This window comes from Nycticebus coucang, chromosome 1 (genome assembly GCF_027406575.1).
Source record: "Nycticebus coucang isolate mNycCou1 chromosome 1, mNycCou1.pri, whole genome shotgun sequence".
NCBI classification, from domain to species: Eukaryota; Metazoa; Chordata; class Mammalia; order Primates; family Lorisidae; genus Nycticebus; species Nycticebus coucang.
This window is the reverse complement of record NC_069780.1, coordinates 43,630,991-43,641,735: the sequence shown is the minus strand read 5'-3', so window position 1 is coordinate 43,641,735 and position 10,745 is coordinate 43,630,991.

Sequence of the window (10,745 nt, the reverse complement as noted above, 5' to 3'; positions counted from 1 at the left end):
ATCTAAGGAGTGGTTGTAGAATAGGGAGAAGAATGTTCACTACTCAGTCTTGAGTCATCCCCACCAACAGAAATAAATCAGTGGTGTCAGAGTCAATGAGGGAGACTAACTAATGACTAATTTTGGAAAAGACTAAAAGGCTGAAGGTCTGTGGCACGGCAGAACCCATACCTGCGTGGTGGCTAGTGAGGAGCTGGAAACAAACAAGCAAAAACCCTACAAGGGTATCCAGGATTACAGAATCCAAAAGAAAATATATTAGAACAAAAAAATATAAATTTTGCCCAATACTATTGAGAGTTCAAATTCTTTATGACCAGAAATTTTAAGAGGCTGGACTTGGCAATAGGTATGTCACTGAAGATACTATGAGATCAGTTTTAGTGGTGTGGTTGGGATAAAAGCCCTATCACAATGGATTGAGGAGAGAATAGGAGGCCAGCATTGCTGTATGACATCAATACTTTCTTAACAAATGTGTTCGTAAAGTATAGCAGAGAAATGGAAAAGAGTAATGAATTCCTTTGGGTAAAGTCTAAAGAGTTTGCTGTGTTTTTCTTATTGTTTTAAGGATGGGATATATTAAAGTATATGTCTATATTTCCATACTCAGAAGAGAGGAGGCGACACAGGGAGGAGGGATGACACCGCCAGAACAAGGCTACACGCTGAGTCCACTGAGGAAGAGGTGGTATTATACAGATCTCGGATTGGAAAAGATCAGCTTTGAATTAAATGAAGTAAATCTTGAATTGGACATTTACCACAGCTTTTGGAACATCAACATACAATATATTTTTCCAAGGATTTTAGGTAAAGATAAGGTCTTAATTTTTTTTCTCTATCCCTACTTTTCAAAAAGTTCCAGTGATATAATAGATTTCAAAGCCAACCATTGGGTATTCATTTGATATTGAGAAAAAAGTGGCTCTGAGCTTTTCTTTTTAATTGAAATTTCTATCTTTCCCCTCTAATTATCATCACTGTAGTGACTAAACAGAGCTAATGAGAACTACAGAGGAAAAAAAAAAGCTGCTGATGTTTTTTATCAGTTTATTTATCTGTGTCAGTAATGTTAATCCTTAGTAAAACTTCCGAGAAGACGCTGAGATTCATTAATACTACTTAACATGTTTGATTTTTACCACAATCTGAAGGTTTTATTTATAATATTACTACATTTAACAAAAGCTAAGTATTTTGAATGCTACTTTTTTCATTTGAAAATAGATCAAAAATCACACCTTATCTCAGTCGTACATAATATAGTACTCAAGTGAAAAGAAAACAAATGTATGGGTGGCACCTCTGACTCAGTGAGTAGGGTGCCGGCCCCATATACGGAGGGTGGTGGGTTTGAACCCAGCCCTGACCAAACTGCAACAAAAAAATAGCCAGGTGTTCTGGCGGGCACCTATAGTCCCAGCTACTCGGGAGGCTGAGGCAAGAGAATCGCTTAAGCTCAGGAGTTGGAGGTTGCTGTGAGCTGTGATGCCACCGCACTCTACTGAGGACAATAGAGTGAGACTCTGTCGCAAAAAAAAAAAAACCAACAAACAAAAAACAAATTTATGAATAGCTGACATTAACATAGACACACCAAGTCTGATAAAATCATGTGGCTTAGCCAGAGGGAGAAAGTATCTGAAATATAACAACAACAAAAAACGTATCAGGAAGGGAAAGCTGTAATGTGCCTTTGGAAAGGTGACTTAATTAACTAGTAACAGAGTGTGACAGTCACAGGGAGTAGTTACTTCAGGTAAAATTGGTCAAGCTATCACTTGAACCTGCTCTAACCCTGGTGATAGCAGTAGGTCACTATGAAAGTTTTGAGACACTGTATTATGGTCCATTATTTCACTTCCAGGAAACAGTCAACAAACAGCACCCTTTCTGATTCTCTGTGTAAGTTGCCCTTTGCTCATTTATTGGTGTTGCTGGTGGGGGTGGGGGTGGGGGCTTCATTTGTTTCTGCCTGCCTGGATTTTATGTCTCTTGATTTTTGTGTACCTCTAAACTTTTGTAATGACACACATAACGAATCTCTATATAGAGTATTCTAATAACCTCTTTGGACCTAAACACTTCATCTCTAATATCTCCACAGGAAGATATCCAATAATGCCTGGGAAGTCATTGCTCACATTGAGAAGAAGTGAGTCTCAACAGACGAACCAAATAAGGTCATTCCTCAAATATTTGTTGGGTGCTTGGTATATTCCAAGCCTTGTGGTAAGCAGTGGGGACAGAGATAAATATGCCCAGTGGCAATGGCATCTGCAGCTTGAGAAATGACAAGAGAACAATATCAAATGACCTTGGGAAGACGAGTGTGGTGGTGGAGTGTCATTGGCCTTCATAAGGGGTCCAACAGCATTGTGGAGGTGCATAGCTCAGGTGCACATAGCATACATCTTGACTTCTGCAGAGCCTTGACTACTTGCTCAGAAGAAAGAAGTTGATGTGCCAGGCATTGGGAGTCCTCAGCAGCACTTTGGACAGGAATGGCCGTGCTGAGGTGGGCAGCAGAACAGCCGGCGTTTATCAGCTGCCCAGAGAAGCACATGGTCTGGATGAAGGATAGTGGTGGAAATGGCACAGCCCTCGCTCAAAGGGAATTTCCACTGGAGACCTGTATTGAAGTAAGAATGGCAGTGGAAAGAATGGCTGGGACCAGCTTGGGAGGGCATATGAAAGTGGATACCCAAGAGACGAAGGAAACTCAAAAAGTTGATAACTTCTTTAGTCATGTTTGTGGGGAGTTGAATCATTAATAGAATTTTTCTTGGAATGATAAATCCTTAAATGGCAGGTATCTGGGGAAGGCAATAAAATCAATTAAGTCACTGAATTGAATTGAATAGCATGGAAACCATTTTGATAAATACAAAACAATATGAAGTTTACCAAAATATAGGAAGGCGAAGTTTAATGTTTGATTTTTGGACTGTATACTTTGTATGAAATGCGTATCTGTGACTTCATTTTTAATTTATAAATATCCTCATGTTGTTATCTATTTATTGCCAAATATCCATTTCATACTCTTTATGAAATTCTGTGACATCTGTATGAATTAATCCAAGGTGTCCTGATAGGAACATCTCTTAACTATGTTCCTCATTATCTTTCTGCACGAAGGTACTGGTGTGCGCGAATAAGCCCACCTATCATTCTTTCCTTTGAGTCACTCTTTGGAATGTGAGATTGTTAAAGAAATGCATTTGAGTCTAACTTTAAATCTTGGAGAGAAGAACTCATCCTGGCTCAAATGAAAGTGTCGAACATGAATAAGTTCTGGCAGGGAAATCTATAGCTAAGTGCCGAGTTGTTCTCCACTGGGGCCGTGTTATCAGGATGACCTGCAACTCATTCAACAGCATTTTAGAATAAATGTTCAGTACTGCTGGCTAGCCACATGTATCTTGTGAAGTTGTTAGGATTGATTTTCCTTTCAGGAGATATAATATTTATTCATATCTGTTTTCAAGTTGTTAAGAAGAAAAACACTGGCCTTCTTATTGCCTACAGCAGGCTTGGAGAATGCGATTTCCCATGCCTTTATTTTCTAAATGTTGACATTTGTTGCCTAAGAAAATGCTCTTCTAAATTATTCTTAAAAGAAAGATAGTTAGGTATATTGGGAAGCATTTTATATAAAAAAGAAACTTCAATATTGACACTGAAATACTTTAAACCAATTACTCTTCAAAAACAGTTTGTGAGACTCGGTTGTCATTTTAGTTATTGTATGCATCTTTACTTAAGAAATACCTTTACCGAATTAGGACACTTATAAGAAATATTTTACTGTATTGACATTGGTATTGCAAAATACATATTTTACAGAATATTTTGGTTTCTAAACTTCAAACACCTGTTGATGATTATGAAAATGCTTGTACATTTTAAATGTTTTTTAAGTTTTCTTTTTATTTAGCTTCTATTTTCCACCATTATGTTATTTGAAAATATTGAAAGAAAAGAACAATGGTTTTGCTGAAATTAGTCTACATATGTTGATAATATAAAATTATTCAGAAATAAGATTTATTTTATATTTAAATTAAGATATATTTTCACTATTTTTGAAATCTCTGCTTTATCAAATAAAAATATATATAATAAGAAGTTAGATATTTCATATGCCTAAAGATATAAGAAAAAAATAACTCACAAAATTTAAATGGCATTGTATGATAATTATATTTAGATTTGATATTCATCAGATACTATTTTAGTGTAATTTATTATAATATCTAATTTCTCATATACATATCATAGCTATTAAATCTAGACTTGACCTCTGCTAATGTATTATAGTTATTATATGCCCATCCTTACAATTACTGTCTTGTTTTAAATCATATAATTTGAATGCTTTCTCCCTCACTAAACAGTCAGCCTATGGGGGAAACTGAAAATTTTTGGGGAATTAAATGTGTTCATTATAAAATGCTTATTTTTCAAATTAGATGCACCTATTATTATTTTTCTTGGAATGTCATTATTTACAGGTAAGAAATGAGGCACGATTATGGAGTTAGCAGGAGAGAAGCATTATGAATTTCTAAGAATTATAATAGTAAATGTTCCAATGATCCCTTGGAAATTATTCTCTGTAATATGTATTTGCAACAGTAAATAACTTACTGTTCATTATCTTTAGTGGGTTCAGATCATTTGTGACCAAATTGACTATAAACTTCCTAAGTACTGAAATACTGTGCTTCACTATATGCATTAAATTTCATTACACCTAGCATGATGACCTTTTCAAACTCACATTTAAATCCTATATTTTATTGATTATACTTGAAGTTAAAGGGTAATTCAAGTCTCAATTCAGCAAATGTTAATTGAATTCCTACTGTGTCCAGCACTATGTTCAGGACTGCCACTAGAGGGGAAAAAACGTCAATTCCTCCTCTCACTGTGTTTATAGCCTGCGGGAGAAAAGGACTAGTTATCAAGCATATATAATACACCATACGTGCTGTAATTCAGTGGGTTGTTCATGTTATTGGAGAAAGTTGTCTAGTCTTAGTGGTTTGAGGTTCTTCCTCAAAGAACTGGCAAGTGTGATCAGAACAGTAGGAGAAATGAAAGTTGGAAAGTTTAAGTGGTAGATGTACATTTTCCAGGTAGTTAAGAAGACATGTATAAGCCCCAAATTGAGAGAGGATATGGTCTTGGACATTAATATATTGTTAGACTATAAAACACAAGTGAGGGAGGAAAGGAAGACTTTGAATATCATACTAATAAATCTATACTTTATCTAAGACCAGTAAGTATTCATTAAAACGTTTTACCAGGATAATAACATGATCAGGTTTTTATTTAAGGAAAATACTTGGTAAAAGTAGGGAAAATAAATTGGAGAGGCTCAAAAAAATCCAGCCAATTCAAAGTTTGTTTCATGGAACTATGCAGAAGGAATTGTTGTCGTCCTTATTGAAGTAAAAATAATACGAGGAAGAATGAAGAGCACAGGCTCAAAAGCTACTGTCAGTGTCAATCTCAGTAGAATCTGGAGCTTCGGGGTATGGATAGAGAAAGAAAGTGGGAGTTGAGCTTTGACTCTCTCACCCTGCCTTGGGCAAATTAGCAGAAGATGGTATTGTTTTCTGAGAAAAAAATATAGGAGAAGAAATGAATTTGTGGACCAAAATCAGTTGTTTTTTTTTTTTGATGCTTTAAAATTGAGATGCTTTGGAAACAAAACACCAAAATAAAGGTTATCAACAAAAGTGGCAAAGACATGCCTTAATATGGTGAGAAAGAGATGAGGTGGAGACAGATATAATTTGGAAAGTCATTATGATATGAATAATTGAAGTCATATTAAAATAACAGCATCTAATAAGCATTAGAGACTCAACAAGGTAGGTTGAGAGGGGGTTGAGGGATGAGAAATTACCCATTTGGTACATTAAAAGCCCAGACTTTACCACTGTGTACTCCACCCTTGTTAAGAAAATTCGTCCACCCAAATCTATTGGGAAATAGAAAGGAAAATTTCAAAGAATGAATACATAGAAAGTAAAACGCAAGAGCCTATTTCTAAGGACAGATAAGTAAAGAAAAATATGAAAAGACCCCGGAAAGGATTCTTACAACTACTGAGCACCATTCCTATCAATGACCAGATAGTGTCTTTGCCAAGGAAAATGCTTAAGTAAAGCAATAAAACGAATGTGCTCTACTCTCCTCTGTAACAAAATTAATTGCACATTCTGAAATAAAAATTAGAGGTATTAAGTTAGTTAAATTATTTAGATAAAACAGTTTCATTCATTCAGTTTTGAAAACTGCTTTCAATCGTTTCTAAGAATAATTGTATAAAGAATCATCTCACAGTAACTTAGAACCTGACCCTGGGACATCATCAGGTTAGTGTCACAGAGGATGCAGCTGGTGTCACAGTGCACCTATGCTGGACACAGGAGCCGCCTTACTCGATGCCATAGACACTGCTGCTGGTGAATCAACTATACTCTGATTTCCCTTTGTTAACTTTGGATTACTTGTGTAATACCAGAAGTCCTGAGTAAGATCACCCCTTTGTCTCCTAGCTTTTAAAGAGATCAGGGAAGAAATATTTTTCCCCTTGGGCTTCCTTATTGGGAATAATGCAATATTGTAGCCTGCCATTGTGTTTAGTTTGGTTTTGATTAGGAGTAAGTTGGGGAGCTTCAAACATTTAGGTAATTGCCTCCATTTTCTGAGTCACTATATAATTTCCCAAGAAATACATAACCACATGTAATGTGGTTATTATTATTACTAATATTTATTCTTTTTTTTTGGCTGGGGCCTGATTTGAACCCACCACCTTTAGTATATGGGGCCGGCACCCTACTCCTTGAGCCAGAGGCGCCACTCTTTTATTTTTTTAACTGAATTGAAAATAGAGAAAAAACATTTTGACTGCCAATTCCTCTATATATGTGGCCGCACACATACTTGCACACTTAAACATACACACTTACATAGCTGGATATGCATGAAAAAAACAAATTAGGAACAAAAAAAAAAATGCCAAGATTAAGTATCCTAGTAGCACCTAAAAGAAGAAAAACTTCCATTAAAGCTATAGCCTAAGGTTCCAAGACTCAATCTTTTACTTAGATTTTAATTTGCCTTTTAATGCCTAACTGAATGGAATTTCTGAATTATTGATTTACCTACAAGAAAATTTCCTAAAATAACCTCAATAATGAAGAATATAAAATTCAGGTTCCCAGGAACAAATAGTTTGTCTCATATCCCTTCTACCCACTCTCTCACTCCAAGTCACGTAGTGGTGAGACTCCCTGTATGTGGAGCTCTGCTTGCCAGTAATCCCTTAGTCTAAACTAGTTATGAGGAAGCATCTGGCAAGTTGACAAGGGAGAGGCAAGTTGACAGCTACTCATCAAATATCAGACATTACTGTGTTTCCAGTGTCAATCTGGATTTGACATTTAATTATAGAAGTATCTTAGCAAAAAAAAAAAAAAAAAGAAGTATCTTAGCACAGGTCTACACACAGGAAAACAGGTAGCAACTGCAAAACTGATTTTGTCTTATTTAATGCTGGGGAAAAAAAAAAGGCCTGTTGCCTGGAAGGCAGAATTATTTTCAGAAAGCAGCACTGCTCTGCCGCCAGGATTATTGACAATACTAAAAATAAAACATTTTCATTAGTTCAAGATGTTTTACTTGGCTTAGGAAGAGAAAATAATGGTGTTTAATAAGAAAATTGGATTGCTGCACACATAGAATTTCTATTGATATGATTATACTAACTTGAATGAAAGAATACTTCACGTGTGTGTGTGCACATGCGTGTGCACACACATGTGCATGGTCATTCCCGCATTCATGCATACACACATGTGTATACATAAACCATAAATACATAACAATGAAATTGATGCATTGGGTCTTGTAGATTTCTTTTTTTAAAGCAAGAGCTTTATCTACTATTCTTAAAGAATAGAAATGACAATATAAGTTTTGATTTGGGAGAAAAAGACAGTTTTAACTACTATAATTAGTAATAGACAGGATCAATATATTTTTATTATATCACCAACCTAATTCAAACATTTTGATAATTACAAGTGAAGAGCTGATGAAAAAGAACTTAAGACCTTGTAGATTTTAATACACTGTTGTCAGTGTATTAGATTGTGTTAGGAAATGAGGGAAGCATAATATCTTTAAATGTTTCTTAAAATTAGACTATTTAAGACATTCCATGCTAAATTTAACATATAATCAAATTATTTATTTGTTACCATAAGAAGACCCTGGGTAGCAACATTGTAGGGTAGCAAATACAAGGCACTCCATCCTACATGGACTGGGCTGTCAGCAAACTTTTCATGCTTTCCAGGCCAGGGATAGCGTTTCTTCATTTCTTAGAATCTCATGATCTCAATTTGTGCTTGCTAATGAGTGGTCCTTGAATTTGTTATGACAAGCAGAAGTAAAGAGAGGTGATTATACTTTAGCAAGTCTAGGGCCATATTCTCTACTCAACCAAAGCCTTTCTAATGTGTCTTATTAATTTTTACTTATGTTTAGTTCCAACTTCTCTTTGTAAGCAAAGAAAAATTATTGTTTTTCAACTGAGATAAGACTTAAAAAGTATTTTTAAAATAAAAGCACCAATATTTTCTTTTTGGAAAAATAAAGAAGGCCTGTCACTAACAAAAACAAATTATTTTGTTTGATCTCCTATAAGGTAAACCATTATGATGGCAAAGACAAGCTTTGTTTAGCAACATGAACATCTTTTGCCTTCTCAAGCACAGTGTATACAGCTCTGCATCTATGTAGGTGTTCTCTAAGTGCTTGCAATTAAAGTAATCCATTTTAATTTTAAGTAAAGTGAGAAACAGGGAGGTTGGACAAAGAACCATACTAAAAAGCATGTGGTCAGATTGTACTTACTACGCAAACATGCTAGGACTAATCTGTAGCATGCTAAGAATGAGGACAGAAGGGCAAACATATTCTACCTTTAATAAGAGGTTATTTTTATTTTATATGTATATATATATTTTTTAATGGGGAAAAGAGAAGCCAACATATTTTACCTTCACATTGTCAATATGAATCACGCTTGATAAACTTTGATGATTGCAATAATTTTATAATAGTCAGCTAGCCACTACTTACATAATCAAATTTGAACATCTTATATATTATTTCCTCTAAGAAACTTTATTTTTCATCTCAAAGTGAATTACTCTCCTGTTTAGGACCCCATTTTTATATTACACCAAATTTTATTATAGCTATTTTAATGTTTTATTGCAATTACTTCTTTACAGGACTGTTGCACTCCTACGCTCTACCTGTCTTAAAGACAGAAGTGAACATTAAAAATGTTAAAATATTTACTTCCTCATCAACTAGTTTAGTCTCTAGGGACTTGTTCAGTGAATGAATGGGAACGTTTCTCAAATGAATGAATGGAGAAATTATTTTTCCTATAAGTGTATACATCAAAGAGGTTATGAAGGTTTGTATAGAACATAAGGGAGATAGTGCTGTTTTGTTTTTGTTTTGTTTTGTTTTGGTTTTTTGGGGCACCAATGAAGAAACTTGAGCACCTATGATAAAAGGGTGAGGTCCACACATTCTCAGGGTTGCCTAGGAAAAATTTGCAAGTCTAGCCATGAGCCTATCTCCTTCAGTGTTCAAGTGCCACGTGTGATCAGAGGAAGCCCTTTTATTTTTGCCTCAGTTACAAGGGAGAGAAGTGTTCAGATCCCTGGACAACAGCACCTCTGTCAGTGACACTGGCATCTCAGGGTGGTGATTGACAGTGGTGAGGTTTCCATAAGCAACCGTGCGCAAAGCATGTGTGAGCAAGTGGTAGCTGAAATAGTAAATATTTGTCATTATTGACCATGGAAATAAGCATGAATTGGAGTGAGTACAGTGTGAGGACTGCAGTTCATAAATTCACAAACGAATGTGTACAAAGGGCTCCTCTGAGATGCCCAGACATAAGTAAAAGATGCTGTAGAAAGTGGTGTGCTCATACCATTCTGTAGGTCAGGGCTATCAAACCAAAAGTCATCTGAGTAAAAGAGTTGACAAGCATTTTTGAAAGCCCAGCTGAAATTGGAAACTATAAATCTGCTCACCTGGCGGAGTTACGTGATTTTATCCAGAAAACCTGAGCAGTTCAGAAGATGGAAAATGTCTGTGATTAGAAAGTTCCAGGTTGGGATTGTGTTTAGATGATGAAAGCAGAAGAAAGGCTGGAGCACAGGGGAACTGAATAGAGGAGTGACAATAAATGGCCAAACACGATGATGAAGGTCAAGGAAAGTGAAGCCAGGGAGAAGGATACGAGCATATACACATAATGCGGGAATTAAAGGCCCACGTGCTTGTTATATGGGAGAGGGATTTAGGATATAGTTCAGTTTAGGGCATTATAAATCCTGCCTCTGGCCCCAGGAGTGGTTTCCAGGCCACACATATGGTGCATCTTAGAATGGGTACAGGAGCAACTTAAAAATTCAGAATACAAATGTCTACATACAATAACTAAGAAAATGCCATGAAGGCAACATTGAACAGTTTGATGAGAATATTTCAGATTGTATATAAAACCAGCGCATTGTACCCCTTGATTGCACTAATGTACACAGCTATGATTTAACAATAAAAAAATTAAAAATAAATAAATAAAAAAAGAAATATGAAATAATTGCCATAGAAAATAGTAA